This window comes from Myotis brandtii, unplaced genomic scaffold (assembly GCF_000412655.1).
Source record: "Myotis brandtii unplaced genomic scaffold, ASM41265v1 scaffold144, whole genome shotgun sequence".
NCBI lineage: Eukaryota > Metazoa > Chordata > Mammalia > Chiroptera > Vespertilionidae > Myotis > Myotis brandtii.
Genome location: NW_005355159.1, coordinates 2,913,431 through 2,926,972, shown reverse-complemented (window position 1 = coordinate 2,926,972; position 13,542 = coordinate 2,913,431). Strand labels below are relative to the sequence as shown.

Sequence of the window (13,542 nt, the reverse complement as noted above, 5' to 3'; positions counted from 1 at the left end):
CTTTCTGTAGAATAGTGGTTCTCAACCTTCTGGCCCTTTAAATACAGTTCCTCGTGTTGTGACCCAACCATAAAATTATTTTCGTTGCTACTTCATAACTGTAATGTTGCTACTGTTATGAATTGTAATGTAAATATCTGATATGCAGGATGGTCTTAGGCGACCCCTGTGAAAGGGTCGTTCGACCGCCAAAGGGGTCGCGACCCACAGGTTGAGAACCGCTGCTCTAGGGGCTGGAGGAAGGAGCCCAGATGCACACTCACAGGGGGTTAACATGTCTCCTCAACAGGATGCCTGCTCCCTCTCCTGGCTGCAGTCCCGGGCCATTCCATTACAGTTGATGCATTTCCCACTGGTCAGGAAAACCAGGTGGTTCACCCTTGAGGAAGTCATATTCTCTCCGCATGATCTTTGGCTGGATAGTTTCTTTCACTGTAGGAGCAGTTCTCCAGGTACTGGCATGGGGGAGTAGTCTTCACATTCAAGGTGGAGGTGGCAGTGAGAATAGAAGTGGAGGATGTAACTTCTCAGGGTTGTTCTAGCAGGTTGGAGGTCTGCATGGGCAGCCGCTGTTCAACCTGACGACTCTGGTATATGCAAGTGATGGTTCTAGCTGGCCAGGAGGACCTCAGGCCCTCCATCGCTGCTTCCTAGAGCCAAGCCCACCTTGTCTCACTCAAAGCTTCTCCTCAGGCTCTGCCCTGCCGTGGACAGGGCCCCATGAGAGGTTCTCTGGCTTTGGTGCCTGGGGGGCTCCTGCATTGCTGTATCTCACCCTTCACTTCTTTCTCTTTCTTTCCTTCTCTCTCTCTCTCTTTCATTTTTTGTTTTGTTTTGTTTTTAGAGAGAAAAGGAGAGAGACAGAAAGAAACTTCCATGTGAGAGCAGAACACCTGCCTCCTGCACGCCCCCTACTGGGGGATCAAGCTCACAACCCTGACTGTGCCCTGACTGGAAATCAAACCAGTAACCTTTTGGTGCGCAGGACGACGCCCAACCAACTGAGCCACACTGGCCCGGGTTCACCCTTCACTTCTTGCTCATGTTTTTTGTTTGTTTTTTTAATGGAATTTTAAACTTTTTGTTTGTTTATAATTTTTAAGATTTTGTTTTTAAAGCAGTTTTAGATTCAAAACAAAATTGAGCAGAAAGTATGGACAGTTCCCATACGCCCATTCTCCAAACACGCAAAGCCTCCCCACTGTCCACATTCCGCACCTAAGTGGAGCATTTGTTACAATTGATGTACTTACATTGACACAGCATCATCATGCAGTCTGTAGTTTACAGCGTGGCTCACTCCTGGTGTTGTACATTACTGTGTATGGGTTTGGACAAATGTATCATGACATTTATGCAGAAAGGCCATTTTAGGCATGGGAGACTAGAGGTCAAAGGCCACTGCAGGGGAAGAGCTCAGAGGGTGCATGGTTCAAGGAGTGCTGACTCGGTGCTGCTGGGGCGCAGGATGCTGGGGCAGGGCAGGTGGGAGGTAAGGTAGCAGTCCTGGATATCCTTGGGAGCCAAGGATACAACTCAGCTGACTTCCTAGCCTGTTTACTCCAGTGGTGGAGGGAGCTGGCACACAGCTGGGACTGGGCCAGAAAGCTGCAGTAGATGGAAATATAGCCCAAGCAAAACTTGGGGACTGCAAATAGGAACACCCTGGCCACTACCTGCTTTGTAGGAGGCATGGTGGTGGGGAAAATCTATTTCATTGACTTTTCCGAATGACCAAATTCGAGCAGTATTTCCTTGTTATTCTCACCCCCTTCCCTTAAAACAAACAAACAACTGTTGCAAATTTTTCTAAAATGTGTTGTCAGATTTTCATAGTGAATTGAGTTTAGCAAAAAACATTTTTTATTAGTTCATTTGACGATGTTGCAACATCTCAGGGTTTTTTTGGTTTGTTTTTTGTTAACCCTCACCCGAGGATATTTTTTCCATTGCTTTTCAGAGAGAATGGAAAGGAAGAAGGGAGGGGGAGAGAGACAGAGGAGAAAGAGAAATATCGATTGGGTTGCCTCCGGCATGCGCCCCGACCTTGGCTGGGGATTGAACCTGCGACCCTTTGGTGCAAGGGTCAACGCTCTAACCACTGATCAACATTGGCCAGGGCTCTCAGGGTTATTTTAAACATTATGTTCAGAATATTGAAATTAATGGTATAGATTATTTCTTGATACCTGTATTCCATGCTCAGTTGCCTTTTGCAGCAAACTGGTGATAAAAGCTTATTTGTGTATAGGTGCTTTCTAGAAGATAAATGTGTTTCTTCTTCCTTCTCCCAAAGGAGAACTGCTGTGTAGTTCTGATTAATTGAAATTCCTAGTCTTTTGAATGTTAGTTAATTTGGCTTTTATTGAAAATAATTGGCTGTAATAATGTACTGAATATGGTACTAGGTCTAGAGACAGAAATTTCCTTCTAACCCAGAAGTCATAAGAAGGAATACCTTTGTGTGTGTGTGCGTGTGTGTGTGTGGGGGGGAGGGGGTAGTGGTGGTGGAGTTGCAAAGGATGGGAGATTATGATGGGAGTGAAATAGAAAAAATAACACTTTCTGAGAAAAAGAAAGATGAATTGCTTTAGAATGAGCATTTCAAAGTCAACTGAAAATAAAAGACTGTAGAATATATATTTTGGCCAGTTTATAAAATGAGTTAATGATACACCTACATAAACTTATTTATTGATTCCTTTATTCACATCTTCAAATATTTATGGGGCATTCTTGTACCCACACTGTTTAAGGGCTGGGGCTGTCCTGTACTAAGTACAGTTCCTTTTCTCATGAAGCTTACATTCTAGTCACCCACATTACTAATTGCGATTTATTATAAGTGTGTTTAAAATTTTGAGGGAAGGGAAACTGAGGTATAGAACAAGGAGGAATTAACGGCATCTCTGTTTTCCCAGGTGTGAAAAACATATAAAGACAGAGCGAAGTAAGGCGGTGTAGTTCTATCATTTCTCTTGTCCTCCTAGTAAACCAGTTCGCACTACTTTGCGCTAACATGGCACCACTGACTGATCTCTTAGGGCAGCGGTTCTCAACCTGTGGGTCGCGACCCCTTTGGGGGTCGAACGACCCTTTCACAGGGGTCGCCTAAGACCATCGGAAAACACATATATAATTACATATTGTTTTTGTGATTAATCACTATTTTTTAATTATGTTCAATTTGTAACAATGAAAATACATCCTGCATATCAGATATTTACATTACGATTCATAACAGTAGCAAAATTACAGTTATGAAGTAGCAACGAAAATAATTTTATGGTTGGGGGGTCACCACAACATGAGGAACTGTATGAAAGGGTCGTGGCATTAGGAAGGTTGAAAACCACTGTCTTAGGGGCTTTGGGCTAAGTTATGTAATTGTGAGTGTAATGGGACACCCTGCATATCAGATATTTACATTACGATTCATAACAGTAGCAAAATTACAGTTATGAAGTAGCAACGAAAATAATTTTATGGTTGGGGGGTCACCACAACATGAGGAACTGTATGAAAGGGTCGTGGCATTAGGAAGGTTGAGAACCACTGTCTTAGGGGCTTTGGGCTAAGTTATGTAATTGTGAGTGTAGTGGGACACAGTGAGCCTTCAATACTCTTTTGCACAAAAGAACTAATTATAACATTATTTTTCCCCCCAAAGTGATGTGTGTGGCACTTGTCCCAAGACATAGACCCTGAAAGTAAAGAAGTCTGTACAAATAAGGCAGGAGCCATTTATTCATCATCAACATTATCATACTAAAGCGTCTAAAATGTTCTGCATTAAAGAAACTCCTTAATTTTGTTTGAACCAGCATTTCCCACATTTATAAGAGAATTTATTTTTTTATTTTTATTTTTGCCTGTAACACCTCCTACTTCCTCCTTTGCTGGAATGCTGCCTTGAAAGGACTCCAGAGGGGTCTCTGGAGCTCTTCTCCTGGCCCTGCAAAGGCTAAGGTGGCGTATTTCTTCTCACCTCCGAAGGCCCTCACCTCCGAAGGCCTTGGGCATTGGTGCTTCAAGCTTGTGCTTTGTTGAGCTTCTTTTGGGCCCAGTTCCTAGCACTCAGCTTCTAGCTGGGAAATCAGGAAACAGAAGCCAGGAAATGAGAATTGGACGTTTCCCCCTTGAATCAGAGAGCTTCAGACCTAGCAGAGCTGGATAGCAATCGTTCAGCTGTACTAGTACTTTCAGTGGGAAATTTCTCAAGGTTTCTGAGAAAATACCATTTACCATTGGCAAATGGTAGAAGTTGGAGAAAATTGGGAGAATTTTGTTTTAAAAATTCTTCCTGTTTTCTCTCTTTGGTTCTTTCTATCTTTAGCCACTGAAGCACTAGCTGGTTTATTTCTTTCCTTATTAGATTTCATGATTTTGAGGGATTAGTAATATGTCAAACGTTAATGATAACTTCAAGCTAAGAATGGTATACTTGGCTTATTGATTTAGCTAGATTTAGTGGATTTTTTCTGCTTCAATTGGCCTTATGTTATAAAAGCACTCTTGTTAACTTTGGGCAGCAAAATTCCTTGAGATGATGCCCACATGGGCCCATCTTCTGATTTTATGCTTGTGCAGAAGGTGTTAGGGCAAAGCTCGAATGTGGTGTTGCACCCTTCCCTGCCTTTTGAAGAAATCTTAGGGCAAATGTGTTTTTGGTCGCTTGGGACCTGTACCACACAGTGAGATTTCAGCCACATGCCTCATGCAGGCCCTGTATAGCTCCAGACCCCCCTGCTGCCTCGGGTCCCCTTCAGCTTGGCCCCTCATTACTGTGGGGATCATGCTAAGTGAACTCAAGAGTCCATAACACCCTCACTGTGAGGAAGTGCCTTGTGTGTTCTTAATCACATTATTTAATGTGTTTTTTCTCTCTTTAATGTGGTTAAGATGATAGTTGATAGTAGATGTACCATTTACTGGACACTTACTGGGCTCCAGGCACTGTGTTAAGAACTTGACCTATACTCTCTCCTTTCATTTCCACATCTGAAATAGCTGAGTATTACCATCTCTGTTTTGGTGGCGAGTGATCTGGGACTCTGAGAAGTGTGTTGAAGCTTCCCAAGCAAGTAGGAGGTGACCTGGGATGCAGAAGTAAAGTCCCGCCCTAATGTCCTCGGTTGATTATAGGTGTTTTAGCCAATAGCTTTTGGTGTTTTTTTGGTCACATCTATGCTTCTTGAAATACTCCAGAAAAGGTATAATGTGGGAGCTGCCAAATGATTTATTCTTTGATGATCTGGAGAAGGCTAATTTAAGGCAAGGTTCTTTTAAATAACAAACTCCTGGCACCTTCTATTTAATTGGAAGGGTCATGTTTAAAATAAGCATTGTAAGTATTAACTGTTCTGCACAGGGACATATTCTGTCCCCGGGTTCTGTAGGCTGCAAACAATGGCGTGCTTCATCCCTGCTCCCACTGAGCTGGAGCTCAAGCAAGACTGTGTTTGACTGTTAAGCACTCTTCATTGTTTTAGGTACATTATCTCCTTTTATCCTCACGCCAGCCGTTTTGCTGGGCATTCCTACAGAGGAGGAGACTGAGGTACAGAGAGTCTAATGCACCCCGAGACCAAATGACTGGTAAATGACAGAACCAGGATCAATCATTTTACTTTTAACCATTGTGTTATTGCCTCCCCTAAATGCAGTGTTTTGTCTCATAAATCCTAATACATCTCAGCCTCAAATATGGACTTGGCTGGCTCCCCATCCATCCAATGAGAAAGATCCCCTTGCACTGAGGAGGGGTCAGAACAGAGGGTTGGCCCTAGTAGCCCGGTGGGTTGTTTGAGTTATGTTCTGGAGACAGAGTTACTTTAAGCCTCGTGATTGCTCCTCTCTGAAATTGGTAGTGGTTCTTGTCCATTGTCCATCACCATCGAGGGAGATTTTGAGGGGCAGGGAGAGCCCCCAGGAGGTGACAGGGAATTAACTAGATTTGTACTTTACATTAACACACCTACAGAGGGATTTGTACATCCACAAGGGATTATGGTTCTTTAACAAGGTTTGTAATTATGGTGTTATGAGGATTCATGTATGACATGGAATTTCAGAACCTATAAAAATAGGAAAATGTGAAAAATATATTTGTTTGCTGGAGATAAATTGAATATAAAGGGCCCCATTATGGGAATACATTTCTGTATTTTATAGTCCAAATAGAAATAAAAAAGCTCTTCACATATAAATATAACCCAATAAAAAGAAATCTGTGGAGTGGTTAAAAATATTATAATGGAGAATATTTTAACCATAGAAATGGTTCATCTGGACAAGTATGTCCCTTTTGTTCTTATTATTCAAATACTATTTTCACCAATTCTCTTATTAGTCAAGAAGGAATTTGGCTATCTCTTGAAATAGTTTTTTGCCTTTGTTATACTAGCTTTGTGCTTCTTGCTTTGATTACTTCATCTGTAGTTGTAAACAGTACATGACATTGTAAATCTTCATCAATGTGATGATAGGATCTATTTATGTGTTTTCAAATGGGATGGAATGCTTGAGAAGGTGGAAAATAAAAAGCACTGTATTACTGGTTCTCCTTTGGTCACAAGTAACAAATTAACTTGAGCTAGCTTAAGTAAAAAGAGAATTATAATAAGGATACAAGTATGTCTTAGGAACTCAAAGGCAATGATGAAGTAGCCCTGGGGAGTGAATAGGACCCGCAGATCAGGAAGGGAACTCTGTAATGAGCGTTCTCCCCAAGCACATGTGTGACACAAACCTCACTAAAGTAAGAGAAAAGCTGACAGAGAAGGAAAGTAGAAATCTATGCAGTTTATCACTTTACATTTGAGCATGAGATTTAAAAATAGCTCAATCGTATTCTTTGGAAAAAAATTCAGGTTCATTACATGAAATTCTACAGTATAAACAAACTAAATATTCTCTAAAATTCTGATAATCAGGGCTAATCATAACTATTTTGATAAACATTCTTCTAGACATCCAGGAAAACACACACACACACACACACACACACACACTCACTCTCTCATGTGCACACACACATAGCTGCACACACAAATATTCTCTAAAATTCTGATAATCAGGGCTAATCATAACTATTTTGATAAACATTCTTCTAGACATCCAGGAAAACACACACACACACACACACACACACACACTCACTCTCTCATGTGCACACACACATAGACCTGCACACACACACACAAACGGAATCAACTGTTTACAGTCATTTGCCTGTTTTATTCACTCAGAAGTATATCATAGATGCCTTTTCATAACAATACATATAGACCTGTGAATACATATAGACCTGCATCCATTTGCGGGTAGGGTTCAAGGTCTGGAGAAGGGGCTGCGCACAAATGGATACACTAGACAAGACATATAAATTTAGAAGGCATGGGGGAGCCAGGTGGAGACCTTACTCTCTAGCAGAGAGGCTCTCTGAATTCTCGGACCCATTAGCTTTTATTTACTAGAATACACATTTGCCCTTTACCAAAGCAAACAGGCATATCAAAGGTAAAGTTTGGTAAACAGTAAAATGATGATCAGGTTAGGGCCATGGTCGGCAAACTGTGGCTCTCGAGCCACATGTGGCTCTTTGGCCCCTTGAGTGTGGCTCTTCCTAAGCCTTAGGAGTACCCTAATTAAGTTAATAACAATGTACCTACTTATATAGTTTAAGTTTAAAAAAGTTGGCTCTCAAAAGAAATTTCAATCATTGTACTGTTGATATTTGGCTCTGTTGACTAATGAGTTTGCCGACCACTGGGTTAGGGGATTGCCTTCAGCCATTCAGCCAAAAGCAGGGCATATTATGCTGATTTTCAGCCCTTGCTGAATATTAAAGTCCATGAGCCTTCCAGCAGACTTCTTGCATAATTATGCTAACTAGTTGTTGGTCTTAGCCTCTGGCAACCTCCATGATTTTCAGTGTCCATGTAGTTTATTTAACATGTCTATTTGTGGACCTTTAGGACATTTATTTACTTATTTTCTCATAATTATAAACAATTCTATGTATATTAATTTTTCTACTTTGAGTAACTTATTTAGAAATAGAATTGCTGGGTCAAAGAGTATGCTATTTTACATGCTGACATAATTGCTTAAGTGGCTACATTATGAGATATTTCTATAACATTGGCTATTGTCAATCTTTGGTAAGTGTCAGTTTGACAGGTGCTAAATAAGTCTCAATGTTCTAGAGTTGAATTATTTCATTATTAATATAGTTGAGTAAACTTTCTTATAGAAAGTTTTTTAATTTGCTTTGTCCGTTTTGAGGGGAGTATTAATTTACTTACTGGTTTTTAAAACATTTTTTTTTGCATAAGAATAGCAACGTTTTATAAATTTCTTATATAACTATTTTACCTAGTGTGTCTTATTTTACCTTTTAACCAAAATATAAGTGTTCTCATTTTTACTTTTGATTTGTTTTTACCATTCATATATTTGAAATATTAAAAAATGTACTCAGCCAAATATCTCAATCCTTTAATAGTTTCAGATTTTAATGTCATGATGTCATGTTTAAAAAGAAAGGCCCTTTCTAGCCCTATATTATAAAACCATTCATCTGTGTATTCTTCTAGTATTCACCTAATTCTATTTTGAGCTTATTTTTATCATAAGTATGAAGAGAGATCTATATTTTTCCTTCCTCCTAAAGAGCAAACCAACACCATTTATTAACTAGCCTCACATGCCTACCTACACAGATCTGATTATATAGGGATAGTTCTATATCTGGATGTTTACTCTGTTTCATTGATTCATCTGTGCTCTCACTCAGACTGTGCTTATTAGCTGTGGCTGGCTCATTTTGTTGATTCCTACAATTGATTATGGTGATTCTCTGCTTCAAATTGGGTTTCTGAGGAATAAGGTGTTAAATAGTCAGTTTTCAGTTCCTCGGAGAACTGGGGATGAAGTGGGAACAGTTGAAGCAAGAAAGGACCCCTTCACAGACGTGTTAAAGGAACTAAGTAGGGAAAAAGTGAACAAGACCAGAAGAGCTCATGTAGGTTAATTTGCAATGCCTGGGGTTTTTGTTTTAAACCTTGGTGGGGGTAGGGAGGGCGATGTATATATCTGGTCTTTGTTTAAATTCAAAGCCATTAAGCATTTCTACTACAGGGAAGAAAATAATGTGTTTTGCCTCTTTGCCAACAGTAACATAATTTTGGTCTTCGAAATAAGTGTCTTGGGACCTTAATTCCCTGTTGGTAAAGAATATCCCCAGCCCATGTGTTGCAGCGGAAATTCATTGTTTCCTGAGTTATTTCCCTTCATGATTAGTGAGGGCGGGGGGAGAGGTGGGGGAATGACCAAATGTATAGATTGAGATTTTTTCCCCAAACACTGATGTCTGTAACATTACTTGATTCTGATGGCTTTTATTATTATTTTAGTTATTGCTGCTGAAGGCTTCTCTGATGCTTCAGGATATATTCAGGGAAATCGACTCTCCATAAACTGAGAATTCAGGTGAGTCCTTTAAAAAAGATACAGCCTTTCATTCTTAAAGTTTGATAAAGTGTTAAAATATCATCACTTATACTTTCTTGTTTGATTTTTACCATGGTTCTGTAAGGCCAGAGTGTACTTGCCCGGTCTTATTACTTCCCTTTCAATTTAATACTCCACCTGGTAGTTGGTTGGTGGGGTAATGGTGGGTGGTTATAAGAGGGGGTGAGTAGCTGGTTTTTTACTTTATTGTATGAATTCTCATTTATTCACATATGTTTGCTTCATAAACCCCCCTTTTTAAAGTGCTGGGTAAGGAAGTAATGTAGAAACTTCCAATAATATTTGCACTGAAACTGCGTGGTAGTTCCTGGAGCTCTCCAGGGATGGCATGCGATTGCTCTAGCACAGCGGTTCTCAACCTGTGGGTCACGACCCCTTTGGGGGTCGAACGACCCTTTCACAGGGGTCGCCTAAGACCATCGGAAAACACATATATAATTACATATTGTTTTTGTGATTAATCACTATGCTTTAATTATGTTCAATTTGTAACAATGAAATTGGGGGTCACCACAACATGAGGAACTGTATTAAAGGGTCGCGGCATTAGGAAGGTTGAGAACCACTGCTCTAGCATGAGGTAAAGTGAACTTTGGTTATAGAGTATTGGCTTTTCCCTCTGCTTGTCCGGGTTGTGGCTGCATGATCTCAAGCAGTGTGTAAGAAATAACAACGGCAGGGAAGGAAGCCATCTACACTGTGGGTCTGGGGCAGGCCTCGACTGCAGTCTGCCAGGTGAAAAAGGATTGGCTTCTACTCTCAAAGCCTGTGTCCTGGCACACCAGATGTGCCAGTTCTGTACTTGACCAGCTGCACAGCTGAGGACAGATTACTTAATGCTGCTGGTCTCCATAAAATGTATAGGCTGGCCCAGCCTAGTTATTTCCATGCTTATAGATTTTGTAGAATAGGGAAAAAAATTCAGGACCAATGTTTACTATATTTGGGGTGGCTATTTATAAACATAGTTGATGATTATTAAAGCTGAATGAGTATAGGAGGGTTTACTACATATTTGCATATTGTTCTATTTTGTGTTTAAAATTTTTCATAATTAAAGGTTTATTTTAAAAAATAAGTACCGTCTACTAACATCATTTCATGAGGGAAGAAATATTTTAATACTAAAAAAGTAGGCTGTCATAAATTGTCTTTAGGCTGTATGTATTTAGCATGATGAAAACGCCCTTCTTTTCCTGCTTCTTTGTCCTGTCTCTGCTGACCAGTTAGCTGTGAACTAGCCAGAACTGGCCCGAGGGCTGGCATTTGGGAAATATTGGGGTATATGACTGCTAAGGAGTCGTCTGCCTCCAAAACGGTGTCATTCTTCTGTAACTGGAAAGGGATGTACTCTAGTTATATATATCAGCTATTTCCAGAAAATGCCGTGACAGCTAGCATGCTGGAACTAAGAGAGGTCAGAGGTCAAGCAGAAGATGAGGGATTGTTCTGTTGGGAAACTCAAACAAAAGTGGCTCATTCGTGTGAACATTAAATTTAGCTGTGAGCCACCTTGCAGTCAATGCAAAAATGAAGACTGACAGCAAAGAATAGAGAATCTTCCCTTTACACTATTGTAGGCCACCTCTGGTGAGGTGGTATTTCACATATTAGTGTCTGCCTGTGGTGTGGGGGTGTGGAGAGCTAGGGGTGAGGTGGGCTGAATGTCCATCTCTAGGGAGACCCATCCAAAACCGAGTGCCAGGAGCACAAAGCTGGGATGGAGGGGTGGAGGTCACAGGCAAGAGTTCGGAGGCATGGGGAAGGGCAGAGGAAAGGAGATGTCCTGCCTTGGGATCCTCTGTGGATGTCCTTTGAGAACCTGCAGAAGATGGTAGGTGGTCTGGTCTGGCTGAAGGGCTTGGGCACAGTGTATAGGAAACAGAAACATAAGCCTTTCCCAAGTTTTCAGATCTGAGAGGAGCATGTCAGGTGGATTTCTATGCTGTGGGTCTGTACAGAACTGAAAACTAGCCTTCCCTTGTACTTCTCCCTGGGGATGTGTGTGAGCTGTAGGGTGGGTGGAGGACCGAGGTGATAATGGGCTAAATTATTAGGACAGTAAAATGATGTGAGGGAGGAGCAACCATACCTCCTATTCCAAAATGCCTGCCTAATCCTGGCTGCTTCTGGAAGTTCTGTGACGTTCTACCAGGGTCTACATCGATTGGAATATAGTGGTTCAGTCCTTTAGAATTCCTCCCTGAACCATTTCTGGCTTTTGTTTGTTTTACATGCCTATTTTCTGGGGAACTCACAGGAAATTTGGCAGACTTACCTGGTTGCTTTCCCTCTATCAACCAACTCTGGGTTCACTCTCTGGTTTATATGCTTCAGTTGGGTTGCTTCCCTTCCCCCCACCCCCTGGGGGGTTATTTATCTCACTACCCTTTTTGGGAAGAAATTATGTCAACAACAGAAACGTTTGTCTTAAAATTATAGGAACATGAGAGATTACCTGAAATCTTGACTTTTCTGAAAGTGTCTAAAGACATGAATAAATGCTAGCAGGAGCTTTTATTTTGACATAAACCAGAGGAAGGGAATTGCTTTAAGGGATTTGAGCCAGTCCAAGTCTGAATAAAATTTAATGAATGAACAATGTAATCAATCAATCATGTTCTGAGCCTCTCAGAAGGCCAGGCCATGCTTGGTAAGATCTTGTAGGGATGAGCAATTACGAATTTGAGACAGCCATGCTTCGGGGGAATAAACATGATGCTTTAAAGGGTTGTGTGTCGGCATATGAGAGAGTGTGTGCATGAATAAGTAGAGGGAGGTGGGGGTTTATGATAAATGACTTGTTTTGCATTTTGCTTAATGACTTGTGGCATAGTCCAGATTTGAAAATAAATGCAATATTCTGAACTTATCTCCATTTTCCTTGCAGGCTTGTAAGAAAAATATTTAAAACCCGATTTTAAATGAAAAACATTGTTTTTGGCTCTCTGGGAATTTTTAGTTCCCACTGTTGTTTAGGGAAGCTATTGATTCCATAAAAACTTAAAGCACAGTCTACATAGCTGTTTGTCATTCTGTATCGGCCACTTAAAGGCAATGACGTCAGTAAAGATAAGTTGTTCCTTGCTTACTTTTCTCCATAAAAAAATGTAATCCGCAATGCACTGGTGTCTTCCTGCCATGTTCCATTAGCTGAATTCTTTGGCTTGCTCTGCTTGTTAACTGTAAACACTGCCACTTGCTCCCCCACTGCTGGCTCTCTGAGTGGCTGGGAGTCCTAATTAGCATCGTGCTAATTAGCATCATCTCCTTGATCAGGGTTCCCAGACATGTGCCAGGCCCTCACTCTGCTGTCTGTGCTTAGTAAATGTTTCAGAACAACAACAATAACACTTTCCAGATTGTTTCTCATAATTATACTTATCCAGGGGCATAATAGAATGTGCTGCTTCCTTGAGCTTTTAGGGTATTTATGCTTATCAGTTAATCTTTTTCCAATGTTAAAAAGCCCTCCTGAAGAACTCAAGATTTGAGCCTTTTCTGTCTAATAATTGATTGGATTTCATAGACTCAAATGTTCTAGAATGCTCGTGCCTGCATTTAACTCTTCTACTATGGAATGTGAAACTTTTGGAACCACTTTTTTCTTCTTTTTTTTTCTGTGAAGTCCTATATTCTGAGGACCTAGAATGATCATCAGAGCCATTTTATTCTGTTTACAACAACTCAGAATTGGACAGCTTTTCAGAATCATAAAATGGCTAGTGCACTTGTAGAGTTTAAACATGACTTGACTAAGATTAAAATAAAGTAAACACACTGGAAGTCCAGCTGCAGTGGTCTCCCCACAGCACTGTAAGGCCTGATAAAATTTGAGTAAAATCCTACTGATCTAAACAATCGTGTTATCAAGGATCTTTTATTTAAAAGAATATCAGTCAAAGTCAAGTATGCAAGTGGCTAGAAATAGAAAACATTACAGAATAGAAAAGCAACATGTCTTATTCTAACTCCTTCACTTCCCCCACCCCCCCACCCCCCGCC

At 40.7% G+C, this 13,542-nt stretch overlaps 1 protein-coding gene across 1 annotated transcript in view; it reads left to right on the top strand.

The window, feature by feature from the left end:
- TLN2 (talin 2) overlaps positions 1 to 13,542 on the top strand; it is a 434,110-nt gene that overhangs the window by 168,465 nt on the left and 252,103 nt on the right. Inside the window, exon 4 of the mRNA XM_014535497.1 lies at positions 9,420 to 9,495. The gene's annotated coding sequence lies outside the window, so the exon portion shown is untranslated. The remainder of the gene's footprint in view (positions 1 to 9,419; positions 9,496 to 13,542) is intronic.